The following is a 16,703-nucleotide window of genomic DNA, read 5'->3' on the forward strand; positions in this document are numbered from 1 at the left end:
CCGCGCCGAGCGAACAGCGCATGCTCCGTCGGGAAACTTTCCCGACGTGCATTGCGGCAAATGACGTCACAAGGACGTCATTTGCTTGTAAGTGAACGTGAATGGCGTCCAGCGCCATTCACGGTTCACTTACGTAAACGACGTGAAATTTGAACGTCGCGAGCGGGAGGCGCAGCTATACTTTAGCATTGGCTGCGCCTGCTATAGCAGGAGCAACCTTATGCTAAAGGCGCCGTACGGAAACTCCGTACCTTGCGTGAGAAGGGCCCGCGCAACTTTTGTGAATCGGTGGTAGTATGCAATTTGCATACTACACGCCGATCACAAAGGCCGCGCCCCCTAGCGGCCAACGCAAGAATGCAGCCTGGGATGTGAAGGCATAAGGAGGCTTATGTTTGTCACATCCTAGGCTGCATTCGGTGTAACGAGGTTCCTGAATCAGGAGCACTCGTTACACCGGAGCAAGTAAGCACTTGCGCCGCGCAACCTATGGTTGCGCGGGCGCAAGTGCTTCTTGAATCTGGGCCACTGTAGCATCTGCAGGTGCCGGCACACCAGCAGTAACCAGCCCATGTGCTGAGTGAGTTTAATGGGAATGTTTCATAATTATCAACCAGCTGCTGCACCTGCAGGACTCTGGAAAGTAACAGGGTCTGCATTCCTTTAGACATGATTCCCTATTGGGAGTATCTTATCAAAATAAAAAATGTATCGCTGTAGATGCCAAAATCTGGCTTCTATCTTGGTGCAGACTTCTGGGAAAATCAGTGAGCCAGTCATACAAGCAGAGTAGAAAAAGGAAGTTGCGCTAATTTAGAGTGATGTAATGAACCACCAGTGACTAACAAACCATAAGTTAGAAACAGTTCAAAATATGGTGGTGAAAAACCACCAGTAGTGTGAATATAGATTGTAAATAACTATTGGATATCATGAATGTTTCTGCAGTTGATATACACAATTTAACAATCTAGGCCAGCCAAAAGGTTTAAAGCAGTCCACAGGTGTAGTGATGAAAGAAATCTCAGGTAACGGTGATGACAACCACGCTGTGTTCAGAACAAACAGGAGACCTCCACCACAGATAATAGTGACTCTTACCAGAATTCAGTAAATATACAGCATAAAAAATCAGATCCAGCAGCAGCCCAAATGGTTATCTTCAACTAGCGATATCACAATAGGGGAACTCTCCATTCATTAGTAATCACCGTTTGAATCCAAGCTCCACAGATATGTAAAGAAACACCAAGAGGGGAATATAGCGTAATACTGCGCTGATTTATTTAAAACATTGAACAGCCGAATGCTTACTTACATTCCGAAGATTAAAATTGGCATCAAGCGGGCATAAAAAGTAGAAACAGCAGAGCAAAAAACACAGCCGGCCGGACTGTGTGTTGGCGTACGTCCGGAGTATCCGGATCCTTACACTAGTAAACGCGGTAACGTCAGGGCGTCTCCTCCCGACGTTTCGTCACGATAGGGACGTGTTCACGGGGTAAGGAGACGCCCCAACTCACCGCACATAAAACAAACAAAGGGGCGGGGCCAACCCGAGGGCAGATCCAATCACAATCGCTCATCCTCCATTTTGACTCCTGGAAACCTGCAACGCCTGCTAATGCAAACCGCTGCCACAGTAAGGGAAAAAGTATATACATTCCCCCTGACACAAAAATAACGTTTTTAGACCACTACTAAAACGCGCAGTCTTGAAAGCCGGAAGATCATAGGGAAATAAGGCAAATATGAAAATGTATATTACTCATAAAAATATAGCCAAAATACAATGCTACCAGCGCATTGATCCCCGTCTTAACCGGTCATCCAAAATTTAAAACCAAACAAAAACATATGGAAAATGTGATCACCCGGATCTGCCCCAGGTTGTCTACACCCCCATGTATATAAATGACATATATAATAAATACAGTAAGCAGTCCTAGCTAAATTGAAGGGACAGACTATACAACAATAACACATATAAAACTAGACATCTATATTTACACTGAATATGAACAGTAAAAACAAAATATATCACATTAGTCAATGGAATAGTCCGTGATCTAAAGTGCCCCATCAGCACAGACTCTCTAGATTTTTTCTTTCAAACAAAGAGGGTATTAAATTGTGTCGACATTGAAGGGCAATTACATATTGAGGTAGGTGGAGATAGCAACTCATATAACTAAAATAGCCTTCTATGACAAATGACACAAAAAATTACACAAAAAATTATGAATTATCCAGGAAGCAGTTTAGGTCTACCTCAATATTCAAACCGTAAGGTGTATAGCACTTAATTTTGTGTATCCAGGACATCTCGGTCCTGGATATAGACCTGACCAAGTCACTCCCCCTCCAATGAGCGGTAAATTTGTCAATCCCAAGGAATATAGTATCCTTGGGATTACAGTCATGAGCGGTAAGGTAATGCTTGGATACGGAGTGCTCTGTGAAACCACTTCTGATATTCGCGATGTGCTCATTTAGCCGCACATGTAGGGGGCGTTTAGTCCTCCCCACATATTGTAAACCACACGGACATATTAGTAAATAAATAACTCCGACTGTGGAGCACGTGATAAAAGGCTTAATCGAAAACCGTCTACCAGTGCAACTGGAGCTAAACTCCACTGTCCTTTTCTTAGAGCGGATATTAATGCTACAGCTCTGACACCGACCACACTTATAGAAACCTGTCAGTCCTGCCAAGAACATCGAAGGAATTTTAGGGGGATTCATTATGTTACCAGCCACCTTATCTCTCAAGGAAGGGAGACCCCTAAAAACTACCTGCGGCCTGTCTGGTAATAGACTACCCAAAACATTGTCACTCCTGAGAATGTGCCAGTGTTTGGACATTAAGTGCTTAATCCCACCATGCTGGCAGGAAAAATCTGTGATAAAGGGGCATTTGAATTTGCCGGACTTGTCACGAGGCTTATCTTCAAGTAAAGTACCCCTGTCCAGTTGGGTCACATGCTCCAGAGCACTGGATAGGTCATCCGGCTTGTACCCCTTCGCTAAAAAACGATGTGTTAATACGTCTGCTTGTTGCACAAACGATGTCTGCTTAGTGCAGTTCCTCTTAATGCGCAAATATTGGCTTTTTGGGATGGAATCAAGCCAGGGAGCATAATGGCAGCTATCCCTAGAGATATATGCATTTCTGTCTGTCGACTTGAAATGGGTTGCCGTCTGAAAATTCTCCCCATCCACCGAGATCACTAGATCTAAAAAATTGACTTGTATCTGGCTAGACTCATAGCTCAGCGAGATTCCACGATCATTCGTGTTTAAAACGCTCATGAAGTGGGTCAAGTCATCTTCGGTGCCGTCCCATAGGAGGAGGATGTCGTCGATATAACTGGCCCACAATCATACAAGCAGGAAATTATGTTTCAGGGGGTGTTCTGTGCACATTCTGTGTACAGGGCACCTCCAGATAGGCATGTTTCATTGCTTTTTACAGGAAATTGCAGCTCTGCAAAAGTGGAGTAATCCTTTAAATAAGCCCTTCTGGAAGAAGTGAAGAGACAAGGTGGTAACAGCTTTGTAAGAGCTGAAATTGGCGGCATACTTTGTGGTGGACATGTCAGACATCAATCAATGTTTTTTCAAGAGCTGTGTTCCCTGCTGTCACGGCAAGAAGTGCATTATGGCTAAAGCCATGGTTGGTGGATCCTGTTAAAAAAAAAAGAAATGGTGCAAGACACCAGAACACCGATCCAATCTATGTGGGAATAGACAAGATACAGCCATCTCAAGAATGACCGATAGCAGGTCAGGGTGAATATCATCTGACAAAAAAAAACAAAAAAAAATGATTCCAGCATACAGGTGGCAACCCGCCAAGTGGATACACGGATACAAAATCATATGGACCGGGGAAAAGATTAGTAATGAACTGGAGAAGTACCCAATCTTCAATATTGAAGCCTTAAAGATCTAAGGCTCCTGTCTTGAAAGAACGGCGGAAGTCCCTTTAGGGGCGCACTAATCCAGAGGGTGCCTGTGTGAAGCTTCACGCACATACCTGGATGGAAAACCATCAGGATCAGTGGGCCATATCAGCTATATTGGTGTAACACTGGTGGAAATTTAAAGCGGGCGCTCACCCTAAAAAAAAATTCTAACATTACATCCAGCATACTAACGACATTTACAGTATGCAGGTCTTTTTTATTATTTTCGCCGTACATACCGTTATATTGTGATTTTCTCCCCGACTTCTGGGTTCTGATTCCCGCGGGACTGGGCGTTCCTATCCCTGGGTTAGATGATTGACGTCTGGTGAAACAGTTCCCATGTCGCACAAGGCACGTCACCAGATTTCCGTAAATAGCTGAGCTGCGAGTCGGCACTATACGGCGCCTGCGCAGTCTGCTCTACACGGCGAGCGCAGGCGCCGTATAGCGCCGACTCGCAGCTCGGCTATTTATGGAAATCTGTTGACGCGCCTTGTGCGACATGGGAACTGTTTCACCAGACGTCAATCATCTAACCCAGGCATAGGAACGCCCAGTCCCGCGGGAATCAGAACCCGGAAGCTGGGGAGAAAATCACAATATAACGGTATGTACGGCGAAAAAAAAAAGACCTGTATACTGTAAATGTCATTAGTATGCTGGATGTAATGTTAGAATTTTTTTTTAGGGTGTACCCCCGCTTTAAGGGAGGTCCACCTTTCTGGTGCAATCATTCTTATTGGGAAAAGTATAAGATCATGACAAACTCACCCATGCAGGGGCATAATTCATTGAGCATAACAATCATATAACTTTGAGATGTGGAAAGTCCACCTTTCAATATCTTCCAGTCAGCCAGGCTACCCGCGTTGATGGAAAAGAAAAACATTCTGATCCAGTTTTTAGCTGTTTAAAAAAAAAAAAAATCAGGTAATCTGTGCCCAGTTTAAAAAAACAAGCACAGAAAGTTGGAGTTGTGCAAGACGGGAAAACCTCCAATCAATTACATTATTCATAAAGCTGGGAGACTGGATGCTCTGTAGGTTTATCAGACACCTACTTGTCCCAATTCATTCTCAATTCCTCTACCAGTTTGAGTCCCTCCCTATTCCCTCCCCGGGAGGTGATCCCTTCGGACGCCAGCAGGGAGGGCTGGGGAGCGCACTACCAGCACTTTGCAGTCCAAAGCTGTTGGCCATTCGAGACACAGGAGGTGGTATCTAACATCCTAGAAATGAAAGCAGCATTCCAAGCCCTCCTGGCCTTCAGTCTTCTAAAGGGGAAAGATGTCCTGTTGAAGATAGACAACAGGGTGGCAGTCGCCTATATCAACAGGCAAGGTGGCACCAGAAGTCGCTCCATGATGCAGGAAGTTCACCCAGTCTTCCAGTGGGCGCAGTTGAACCTCTCGTGGCTTAGGGAGATGTATGTCCCAGGAGCCCAGAACCAGCTGGCCAACACGCTAAGCATAAGATTTGTTTCCAACAACGAATGGACTCTGAGCCACCAAGCATTCTCCCTCATAACCAAACTTGGGGCATGCCGTATATAGATTTAGCAGCAACACCAGACAACGTGAAGTACCAGAGGTATCTGACAAGAACCCCCTGCCCATAAGCGGAGAGGACTGACTGCCTACAGCACGACTGGAACCTTCGTCTGGCTTACATCTTTTCCCCGACACCTCTCATACCAAGATTTGTTCTCAGGCTCAAGAAGCCAGCATCTACAATAATCACAGTCCTTACTTTTTGGCTGAGGCTGCCATGGTTCACAACTCTCCTTCAGCTGAATACAGCTTCAATCAGGGGGTTAACTTTCCTGCTCTCTCCACAGAACAAGAGAAACCGCATCCGCTGGATGTGAGAACCAGCATCCTGGCGTACCTTTTGGCAACCAACGACCTTACGAAGTCTGAAAACCTCCTGGTTATCCCACACTGCTTTAGGAGAGGGTAAACGGCAACCTCCCGCACCCTCGCAGCATGGTTGGTGAAGACTGTCAAAAAGGCTTACTCACTGAGTCAAACACAAATACCTGAGGGCTTAAAGGCACATGGCGACCTCCCTGGGCGGCCTACTGCAGGGTGTCCTGCCGAGCAGCGACTTGGTCATCTAGAAACACCTTTATATCTCATTACAAGGTGGACTCTGCTTTGTCTACGGCAGAGTTTGGACGAGCAATTATTCAGTCCAACACCTCTATTCCATGTAAATAAACTTGACTTTATGCTCAGACCCACCCAGTTTGCGAGCAATTCCCCAAAGGTGTATGCTGCCATGATGTGACAGGAAAACGGAAAATTGTATACTCACCTTTCCATAATTTTCCATTTCTGTTGCATCTTCATGGCGGCATACAGATGCCCACTCAACTGAGGTGATGTTTATATATACTGAGAATACCCGGACGGGGGCCCTCTCTGGGTTTAATAGCTATGCGGTCCGATCAGGTTGTGGAGGCGGAGCCACAACCCAAAGGTGTATGTTGCCATGAAGATGCAACAAGAAAGGAAAATCACAGAAAGGTGAGTATACAATTTTCAAGTTTCTAAAGGAAAAAAGTTATTTAAAACTGATCGCAGCTGATCGACCTTTAACCCCAGTCACGTGTTAGAGGGGGCAGGGTCACCTGTCCACGTGACGGGTGGCCCCACCCTCGGTTATAAAAGAACTGTCAAACAGCTTGCTCATCATTAGGCGGGTGCCTCCTTGCAGGCAAGATCGTTCCTCACTGGAGTGGAGAGTATCGCTGGAGAATGGATCACCGCGGGACATCAAGAATGGATTACAATGCTGGACAGACTAGATTACATCGCTGAAATGTTTTTTTTTTTTTTAATAAAGGACTTGTCCCAAGCCGTCTTCTGTAATTTTTAAAATTTTTACACTTTTTTTGGGGTAAAATGGTAGGGGTACAATGTACCCCGTTACCAATTCACATAGGGGGGATTTGGGGGTCCCCTTTGTTAAAGGGGGCTTTCAGATTCTGATAAGCCCCCGCCCGCAGACCCCCACAACCACCGGGCAAGGGTTTTGGGGATGAGGCCCTTGTCCCTATCAACAAGGTGACATCCTCCCCATGTTGAGGGCATGTGGCCTGGTATGGTTCAGGAGGGGGGGCGCTCTCTCGTCCCCCCCTCTTTTTCTGCCGCCTGCCAGGTTGCATGCTCGCATAAGGGTCTGGTATGGATTTTTGGGGCGAACCCCACGCCATTTTTTTTTTAAATTTGGTGAGGGGTTCCCCTTAAAATCCATACCAGACATGAAGGGTCTGGTATGGATTTTGTGGGGGGAACCCCACGCCATTTTTGAAAAAAAATGGTCCAGGGTTCCCCTTTAATACCCATACCAGACCGGAAGGGTCTGATATGGAATATCAGACCCTTCCGCTTTTTTTTATTTAGGTTAGGGCTTTTTTTTATTTAGGTTAGGGGTTCCTCTAAATATTCATACCAGACCCAAAGGGCCTGATATTGGACTAAGGGGGGAACCCATGCTTTTTTTTTCAATGACTTATATCTGTATTGCCAGGACCCGACAATTCATTATAGCCACGATCAGTTTTAAATGATTTATTTTCCTTTAGAAATGTCATTTTGTGCAGGGACTTTTCTAAGCACGGGAAACATGCGCTACTTTACAGGCATACTATAGACACCCCCCCAGGTACGAAATTTAAAGGAATATTTCACTTTTATTGTTTCACTTTAAGCATTATTAAAACACTGTTCCCGAAAACTGCAGTTTTTAAAACTTTTTTTGCATTGATATATGTCCCTTGGTGCAGGACCCGGGTCCCCAAACACTTTTTATGGCAATAACTTGTATATACGCCTTTTGTCGAGACCCGGCAATTCATTATAACTGCGATCCGTTTTAAATTACTTTTTTTCCTTTTAGAAATGTCATTTTGCTGCAGGGACTTTTCTAAGCACAGAAAAAATATTTCACTTTTATTTCACTTTAAGCATTAATAAAATCACTGCTCCCGGAAAACATTCATTTTTTTTAAAACTTTTTTTGCATTGATACATGTCCCCTGGGGCAGGACCCAGGTCCCCAAACACGTTTTATGACAATAACTTGCATATTACCCTTTAAAATTAGCATTTTTGATTTCTCCCATAGACTTTTAAAGGGTGTTCCGCGGCTTTTCGAATTTGCCACGAACACCCCAAATTGTTTGCTGTTCGGCAAACGGGCAAACAGACAATGTTCGTGTCGAACTCATGTTTGACTCGAACAGATAGCCCATCCCTATTCCTTGGTAAGGCTTCATATCAAATGGCTGCTGGAGACGTAGTTGGAATGTTGCTTTTTCCTGTGTACTTAAGTTCCTAGTTGTTCAGAACAGGGCACTGGGGGGGCTAAACCATCACTTCCAGGACTCCTTGGTCTTCCACGCTGAAGATGGTTCTTAATGACATTGGTTGTATGTTTTGGGGTCATTGTCCTGCTGTAGAATACATTTGGGGCCAATCACACGCCTCCCTGATTGTATGGCATGATGGATAAGTATCTGCCTGTATTTCTCAACATTGAGGACACCATTGATCAGGCAACGTTGAGGACTATAGATGCAGTGGTCGCTAAGGAAACTTAATGCAGCAGGATAACACATCATGCTTACTTCCCTTCGACATTTGAATATGTCCGACAGTGTCATCAGCACAGAACTGGTGGTAATCAGTGGGACCCAGGTACACCCATCTACTGTCCAGAGAAGCCTGGCCAAAAGTGGTCTTCATGGAAGAATTGTGGCCAAAAATCCATACTTTTGACATGGAAACAAGTCTAAGCAACTCAACTATTCAAAAAATCCTAGGAACTGGGGTGTAGAAAAATGGCAGCAGGTACTCTGGACTGATGAGTCAAATTTTGAAATATGTTGAAGTATCAGGAGGCAGTTTGTTCAAGAAGGGCTGGAGAGTGGTACAATAATGAATGTCTGGAGGCAACAGTGAAGCATGGTGGAGGTTCTTTGCAATTTTGGGGCTGCATTTTTGCAAATGGGGTTGGAGATTTGGTCAGGATCAATGGTGTCCTCCATTCTTGGAAATACAGGCAGATACTTATCCATCATGCCATACCATTAGAGAGGCACCCCAAATTTATTCTTCAGAAGGACAATAATCCCAAAAATACAGCCAATGTCATTAAGAACAATTTTCAGCGTAAAGAAGAACAAGGAGTCCTGGAAGTGATGGTTTGGTGCACACATGGCTCTGATCTCAATATCGAGTCTGTCTGTAATTATACGATGAGACAGAAGGATTTGAGGCAGCCTACATCCACAGATGATCTGTAGTTCTCCAAGATGTTTGGAACAACCTACCTTCAAAAACGGTGTAAATGTACCTAGAATAATTTATGCTGTTTTGAAGGCAAAGGGTCGTCACATTAAGTATTGATTTGATTTGGCTTTCTCTTCTGTTCATTTAATTTTTTTTTTGTTATTTGATAAAAAGTACATTAACACCTCTATTTCTGAAAGCTTTCTTAATTCACACCTGCCTAAAACTTTTTTCTGTTGCATCCGTACCAAATGTTACGGGGGCTATTTTCCTTATTGCTGCCAAATGTTAAAGAACATATATGCTGAAACAGGAAAGTGTATCATTCAATGAACATACATGTAGTGTGTGTGATGCAAAAATGTTAATCACAGATGTTGTGACTGGTTTTCCTGGCTTGGTTCATGATGCACACATCCTTTGACAGTCTCGGCCATATAAAGATTTTGAGAAGGGAACATGAAGGCTGTTTACTTGGTAAATGATGTATAGTTTGTGTATGTATGTGTATGCTCATAAGTTTACATACCCTGGCAGAATTTATGATTTCTTGGCCATTTTTTAGAGAATATGAATAACGCAAAAACATTTTTCACTCACGGTTAGTGTTTGGCTGAAGCCATTTATTATCAGTCAACTGTGTTTACTCTTTTTAAATCATAATTGCAACACAAACTACCCAAAAGTTCACATCCCCTGGTGATTTTGGCCTGATAACATGCACACAAGTTGACACAGAGGGGTTTGAATGGCTATTAAAGGTAACCATCCTCACCTGTGATCTGTTTGCTTGTAATTAGTGTGTGTGTGTATAAAAGGTCAATGAGTGTCTGGACTCCTGACAGACCCTTGCATCTTTCATCCAGTGCTGCACTGACATTTCTGGATTCTGAGTCATGGGGAAAGCAAAAGAATTGCCAAAGGATCTGCGAGAAAAGGTAGTTGAACTGTATGAAACAGGAAAGGGATATAAAAAGATAAATTGAGAATGTCAATCAGCAGTGTTCAAACGCTAATCAAGAAGTGTTAAATGTTACAGGGTATGTAAACCTATGAGCACAACTGTGTGTGTGTGTGTATATATATGTCATTACACCAAGAAACAGTAGAACATCACCACATACTGTATATACATTCCACATGCATACCTAAGAATATTAGATGTTTGCTATACCTTGATGTGTTCCTGTTTTGAGGAAGGGCGCTATCTAATATAGCCCAAAGCTGTCACTATGGAATACTACCAATTTGCCTTTTTGTATATTTTTTTCGTTTGAATAAATGTTTGTGCAGCAATCCTGTGAACTCTCTTTCTATATGTGACCTGTGTAATGGTCTGATTGCACTGCACATTGAAGCTACCGCAAAATAAAAGGGGATACCTGGACAGCCGCACTCCGAAGAAAATATAGCTATGATTAAGCACTATGCTATAGTGTGAAACGCGTCAGCTGGTATCCTGTTTGCTGTGACATGTATGCTGTGATCTTACTTTTACAATAAAAAGCAATATTCTTTGGAGTGCGGCTGTCCAGATATTCTTTTATTTTGCATTATCATATGCATTGCCAGCACGCGTGGCTTCGGATCCAGTGTAGAGGTTTATGACTTGCACTTTCTGCCTTGAGCGGTGGCTCCCTTTCTTTACATTAAAGCTACCGACGTGCTGTTTACTTCACCTGTTTCGGAGATTATATATATACATATATACATATATTCTATTTTAATTTAAATGTTATGTAAAATAATATGTAAATTGCTTACCAATGTTTTAGGTGATTCTTGATACCTTTGTCTATCCTGGTTGTTCACGCCAGTAACCTATTGTATGACACCAACACAGGGAAGGTTAAACACCTCACATTTAAAACCAGAATCGGTGTGGAGCATACCTTGGACTTTTGAAGAGCCACTTCTACTGCATCTCTCTGAATGATTTTATAATGTATAGTCAACAGGAAGTTCCTGGCATGCTGTATTCTACACAATATAGCCAGGCATGCAGGTCGTCTAAAGAATATTGAGATGGAATCACAAGAAGATGAGGACCATATTTCTACATCTAAGGTTTCCTGGAATCAGCAAGGCAATGATTACCGTCATCATCTAATCAATAATTACTTTGAAAGGTAATTTAAATTATTTCTATTTTATATTGCATCTTTTCAAGATGTTAGGAGTGTCAGTAAACCAACTTATGCACAATTGGAGATGTGCAAGAATGCAGCTGCTGGTAATCTGAAGGATGATGGCATACTAACCTCCTAGAATCCAAATTTACCACATCCCCCTGTGTAGTGCAGTCACAAATAACAGTTTGAGGCTGCTAAAAATATTAAAGGCATTTAAATCAGCGTTTTTGTTCATTTGTTGCGGCAGATAAGTATGGATTAAGCGCCCTCACATATAAAAATATTTCAGTAATACATAAACTCACAATTGGATTTAAGCTCTTTTATTGTTCTGCAGTTTCAGTCAAGCTCAATACAGCTCAATACAGCTCAATACAGCATGAATTTATGGTAAAAAAAATTATTAGACGCTTTGCATCGCATTACACTTTAGTACACTTAAAACATATATAAAGAATTCTCACCAAAAAATTGAAAAAAACGCCTCATGTCAAAACAGACAAATGAATCAGAGTTGTACATTTAGATGCTTAATGTTTCAAAATCGAATCCTACCCTTTCCCACCGGAAGTTTTGCTATCTGTGTTCTGTGTATAATCGTTAGGAGAGCATGCCAATTCTTGGTTAACCACTTTTGCCCCAGAACATTTGTCAGCCTAAGGACCAGAAGTGTTTTTACAATTTGGCACTGCGCTGCTTCAACTGGTAATTGCGCGGTCATGCAATGTTGTACCCAAACTAAATTTGCGTCCCCTTTTCCCCACAAATAGAGCTTTCTTTTGATGGTATTTGATTGCCTCTGCGATTTTTTTTTTTTTTAACATTTTTTTGCGGTATAAACGGAAAACGACCGAAAACGTTGGGGAAAAAAATGATATTTTCTACTTTTTGTTATAAGAAAAATCTAATCAACTCAATTTTAGTCATACATTTAGGCCAAAATGTATTCAGCCCCATGTCTTTAGTAAAAAAAATGGCAATAAGCGTATATTTATTGGTTTGCGCAAAAGTTATAGCGACTACAAACTAGGGAACATTTTCTGTAATTTACACAGCTTTTAGTTTATGACCGCCTATCTCATTTCTTGAGGTGCTTAAATGGCAGGGCAGTACAAAACCCCCCCAAATGACCCCATTTTAGAAAGTAGACATCCCAAGGAATTTGCTGAGGGGCATGTTGAGCCCATTGAGTATTTAATTTTTTTTTGTACCAAGTGATTGAATAATGACCAAAAAAAGTTTACAAAAAGTTGTAACTAAAGTATATATTGCTCACACATGCCATGGTTATATGTGGAATTGCACCCCAAAATACATTTTTCTGCTTCTCCTGAGTACAGGGATACCACATGTGTGGGACTTTTTGGGAGCCTAGCTGCATACGGGGCCCAGAAAACCAATCACCGCCTTTAGGATTTCTAAGGGCGCAAATTTTTGATTTCACGCCTCACTACGTATGACAGTTTTGAAGGCCATAAAATACCAAGATGGCACAAACCCCCCCAAATGACCACATTTTGGAAAGTAGACACCCCAATGTATTTGCTGAGAGGCATAGTGAGTATTTTACAGCGCTCATTTGTTTTTGAAAATGAAGAAAGAAAAGACATGTTCTTTTTTCAATTTTCAAATCTTTGTGACAAAAAGCGAGATCTGCAAAATACTCACCATACCTCTCAGCAAATAGGTTGGGGTGTCTTCTTTCCAAAATGGGGTAATTTGGGGGGGTTGTGCCATCTGGGAATTCCATGGCCTCCGAAACTGTGATAGGCAGGGAGGAGTGAAATCAAAAATTGACACACCTAAAAAAAAAAGCCTAAAGGCGGTGCTTGGTTTTTGGGGTCCCGTATGCGGCTAGGCCCCCAAAATGCCTTACACATGTGGTATCTCCGTACTCAGGAGAAGTAACAGAATGTATTTAGGGGTGTAATTCCACATATGCCCATGGCATGTTTGAGCAATATATCATTTAGTGACAGCTTTGTTAAAAAAATATATATATTTTTCCCGCAACTTGTGTCAAAAGAATAAAATATTCCATGGACTCGAAATGCCTCTCAGCAAATAGGTTGGGGTGTCTACTTTACAAAATTAGGTCATTGGGGGGGGGGGGGGGGGTTTGAACTGTCCTGGCATTTTATGCACAACATTTAGAAGCTTATGTCACACATCAACCGATTCTTCTAACCACTTGAAGACAAGGGGCCAGATTCAGATAGATGAGCGGATCTTTAGATCCGCGTAATCTATCTGATTTAAGATCCGCCGCTGCAAGTTTTAGTGGCAAGTGGGTAATTCACTAAACACTTACCTCCAAACTTGCGGCGGCGTATCTTAAATCCCCCGGCGGAATTCAAATTCCACGGCTAGGGGGAGTGTAGCATTTAAATCAGGTGCGTCCCCGCGCCGATTTAACTGCGCATGCACCGTCCGCGAATTTTCCCGGCGTGCATTGCTCCCAATGACGTCGCTAGGACGTCATTGGTTTCGGCGTGAGCGTAACTTGCGACGAGCGGGTTTGTGAATTGACGTATGCAAACGACGTAAAAAAAAATTTGACGCGGGAACGACGGCCATACTTAACATTGGCTGCGCCTCATAGAAGCAGGGGTAAGTATACGCCGGGAAACCGCTTACGTAAAGTGACTGCGTCGAGCCCGCGTACGTTCGTGAATTGGCGTATCTCGCTGATTTACATATTCTCTGCGTAAATCAGCGAGAACGCCCCCAGCGGCCATTTTTAAATTGAAGTTAAGATCCGACGGTGTAACACAGTTACACCTGTCGGATCTTAGGCATATCTATGCGTAACTGATTCTATGAATCAGTCGCATAGATACGACCGGCCTAACTCAGAGATACGACGGTGTATCAGGAGATACACCATCGTATCTCTTTGAGAATCTGGCCCATGGTCCATGGTTTTACATGAAAACATATTTTTTTTGCAAGAAAATTACGTTGAACCCCCAAACATTATATATTCTTTTAAAGCAAAGGCCCTACAGATTAAAATGGTGGGTGTTGCATTTTTTTTCCACACGGTATTTGTGCAGCGATTTTTCTGAAAAAAATACACTTTTTATTTTAATGCACTAAAACGCCTTTGCGCGAGAGCAGGGGGGGGACAGGGGTGTTTTTTTTTTTTTTTTTTTTAGCTGTTCCTTCCATTTTTTTTTTTATCATTTTTATTGTTCTCAGGGAATGTAAATATCCCCTATGATAGCAATAGGTAGTGACAGGTACTCTTTTTTTGAAAAAATTGGGGTCTAATAGACCCTAGATCTCTCCTCTGCCCTCAAAGCATCTCACCACACCAAGATCAGTGTGATAAAATGCTTTCCCAATAAGCTGTTTATATCCAGGGGGACATTCCCTCCCACTGCTTGTAAAAGCAGTCTAGAGGCTAATTAGCAGCTAGGATTGCTTGTACATAAAAGCCGACCGCTGGCTGAAAATAATGATACCAAGATGATACCTAAACCCGCAGGCATCATTCTGGTATAAACATTCCAGTACGTTGCTGGTCCTTGTTGGACATATATTTTTTTTTTTTTTTTCATGCAGCCTGTTGGTATGCCCACTATTAGAATACCTTTATTCATACATGCACCATTTATATATGCCAAAGCATGGGGGCATCCTCCCGCAAAAAAAGTTATGCCGCGTACACACAGTCGGACTTTTCCATGGGCAAGCCTCCATCGGAATTTTGACCGTATGTACGCGGCATTAGGAGCAGAAATGCTCCTCTGCCCCTGTTGCCCCCATGCTTTGGCATATATGCTCTTTTTTTTATAACTTTAGTGGTGAAATCACCTCCTACAGCACTGGAGTCACTGCTTTTTTGTATCGTGGAAGCAAATGCTGTTGCTGTCAAGATAAATAAATCTGCTCTACAGATGAATGGCGTACCTGAAAACAAAAAAATGGTTAACAATAAAACACAGTAAACAGTAAAGTATAAAAAAATAACATACCTGAAAAGCAAGCATGATAAAACATAATAACAATAAAACATTACAGAATAGAATACAGTAAAAAAGAGCAGAACAATAGAGAGAGAGAGAGAGAGAGAACAATAAAATGACAACTGTGTACTAGTCTGTGAAATGCTGTACCCTACGTTAAAACTTCACTAGTGTGTGGTAGCGTCCAAAACATTCAACAATGCAAAGACCAGGATTGTCAGGACAGCGTGGACAATAATAACGGGTGTCACGCCTATATCCGCGCTTTCTACAGACACAACATCTTCTTTGGGGGCTCATTGGGTAGGGGTACTCTCGAGCAGCCCTCAAAATTTACACTCGCCTGCTCGCAAAATGCGAGTACATTTTGAGGTGCAGCAGAGTGTGGGCTGCTGTGACACCATCCCGACGATGAGAATTTATTTATTTATTTTTTTATCCAGCACCGCTGCCGCGTGTGTCTATGTGCGACTCTTCCTTCTTCCTCAGATCCCCTACTGAGAGAGCGAGCGGCGAGCCTCAGCTCAGCCTGTCACACTGCACTGTGTGATGATGTGACGTCAGTCACTTCACTACATAGTACTTTCAGTTTCAACCCCCCGGGCGGCGCGGCTCAGCGGATCACCTGTGATGATTGCTGCCCTCCTCCTGTCTCCTCTCCAGACGGCGCCGCGGCAGGCATATTCGGCGGAACAGGTGCGGGGGGGGTGTTCACAGAGACAGAGTCCACCGCCGGCCGGAGCCCACAAAGTGAGGTGAGGGGGGGAGGGGCGTGTATTCATTGTACTGCTTGTGTGAGTGGGACTGGGAGGACTCAGTCTCAGACAGTGTCTGGCGCCCCCCCTGTGCAAGTAGGTATGATAAGGAGGGGGTGTGCAAGGTACACAGCTATTTATAGATAATATACCCACCTGCACCCACCTGAACTCTGTGCCCACCTGCATTCTTTGCCCACCTGCATTCTTCACCCACCTGCCCTCTGTACCCACCTGCACCCACCTCAACCCTGCCCTCTGTACCCCCCTGCACTCTGTACCCACCTGCACCTACCTGCACCCTGCACTCTGCACCCCCCTGCACTCTGTACCCACCTGAACTCTGTGCCCACCTGCATTCTTTACCCTGCACCCACCTGCACTCTGTACCCTGCACTCTGTACCCACCTGCACCCTGTACCCACCTGCACCCTGCACCTACCTGAACCCTGCCCTCTGCACCCACCTGCACCCTGCACCCACTCTGTACCCACCCTGAACTCTGTGCCCACCTGCATTCTTCACCCTGCACTCTGTACCCTGCACTCTGTACCCACTCTGCACCCTGCATCCCC

At 43.5% G+C, this 16,703-nt stretch overlaps 1 protein-coding gene across 3 annotated transcripts in view; it reads left to right on the plus strand.

Annotated features, from left to right (window-relative positions):
• The window catches only part of FGF18 (fibroblast growth factor 18), a 285,024-nt gene that overhangs the window by 163,764 nt on the left and 104,557 nt on the right, over positions 1 to 16,703 (plus strand). The window contains exon 2 of one of the 3 annotated variants that reach the window (XR_005747965.1): positions 11,114 to 11,399. The exons of the other annotated variants lie outside the window; for them this stretch is intronic. The gene's annotated coding sequence lies outside the window, so the exon portion shown is untranslated. The remainder of the gene's footprint in view (positions 1 to 11,113; positions 11,400 to 16,703) is intronic. 3 annotated transcript variants of the gene reach the window in all.

Source organism: Rana temporaria, chromosome 3 (assembly GCF_905171775.1).
Source record: "Rana temporaria chromosome 3, aRanTem1.1, whole genome shotgun sequence".
Taxonomy (NCBI): Eukaryota; Metazoa; Chordata; class Amphibia; order Anura; family Ranidae; genus Rana; species Rana temporaria.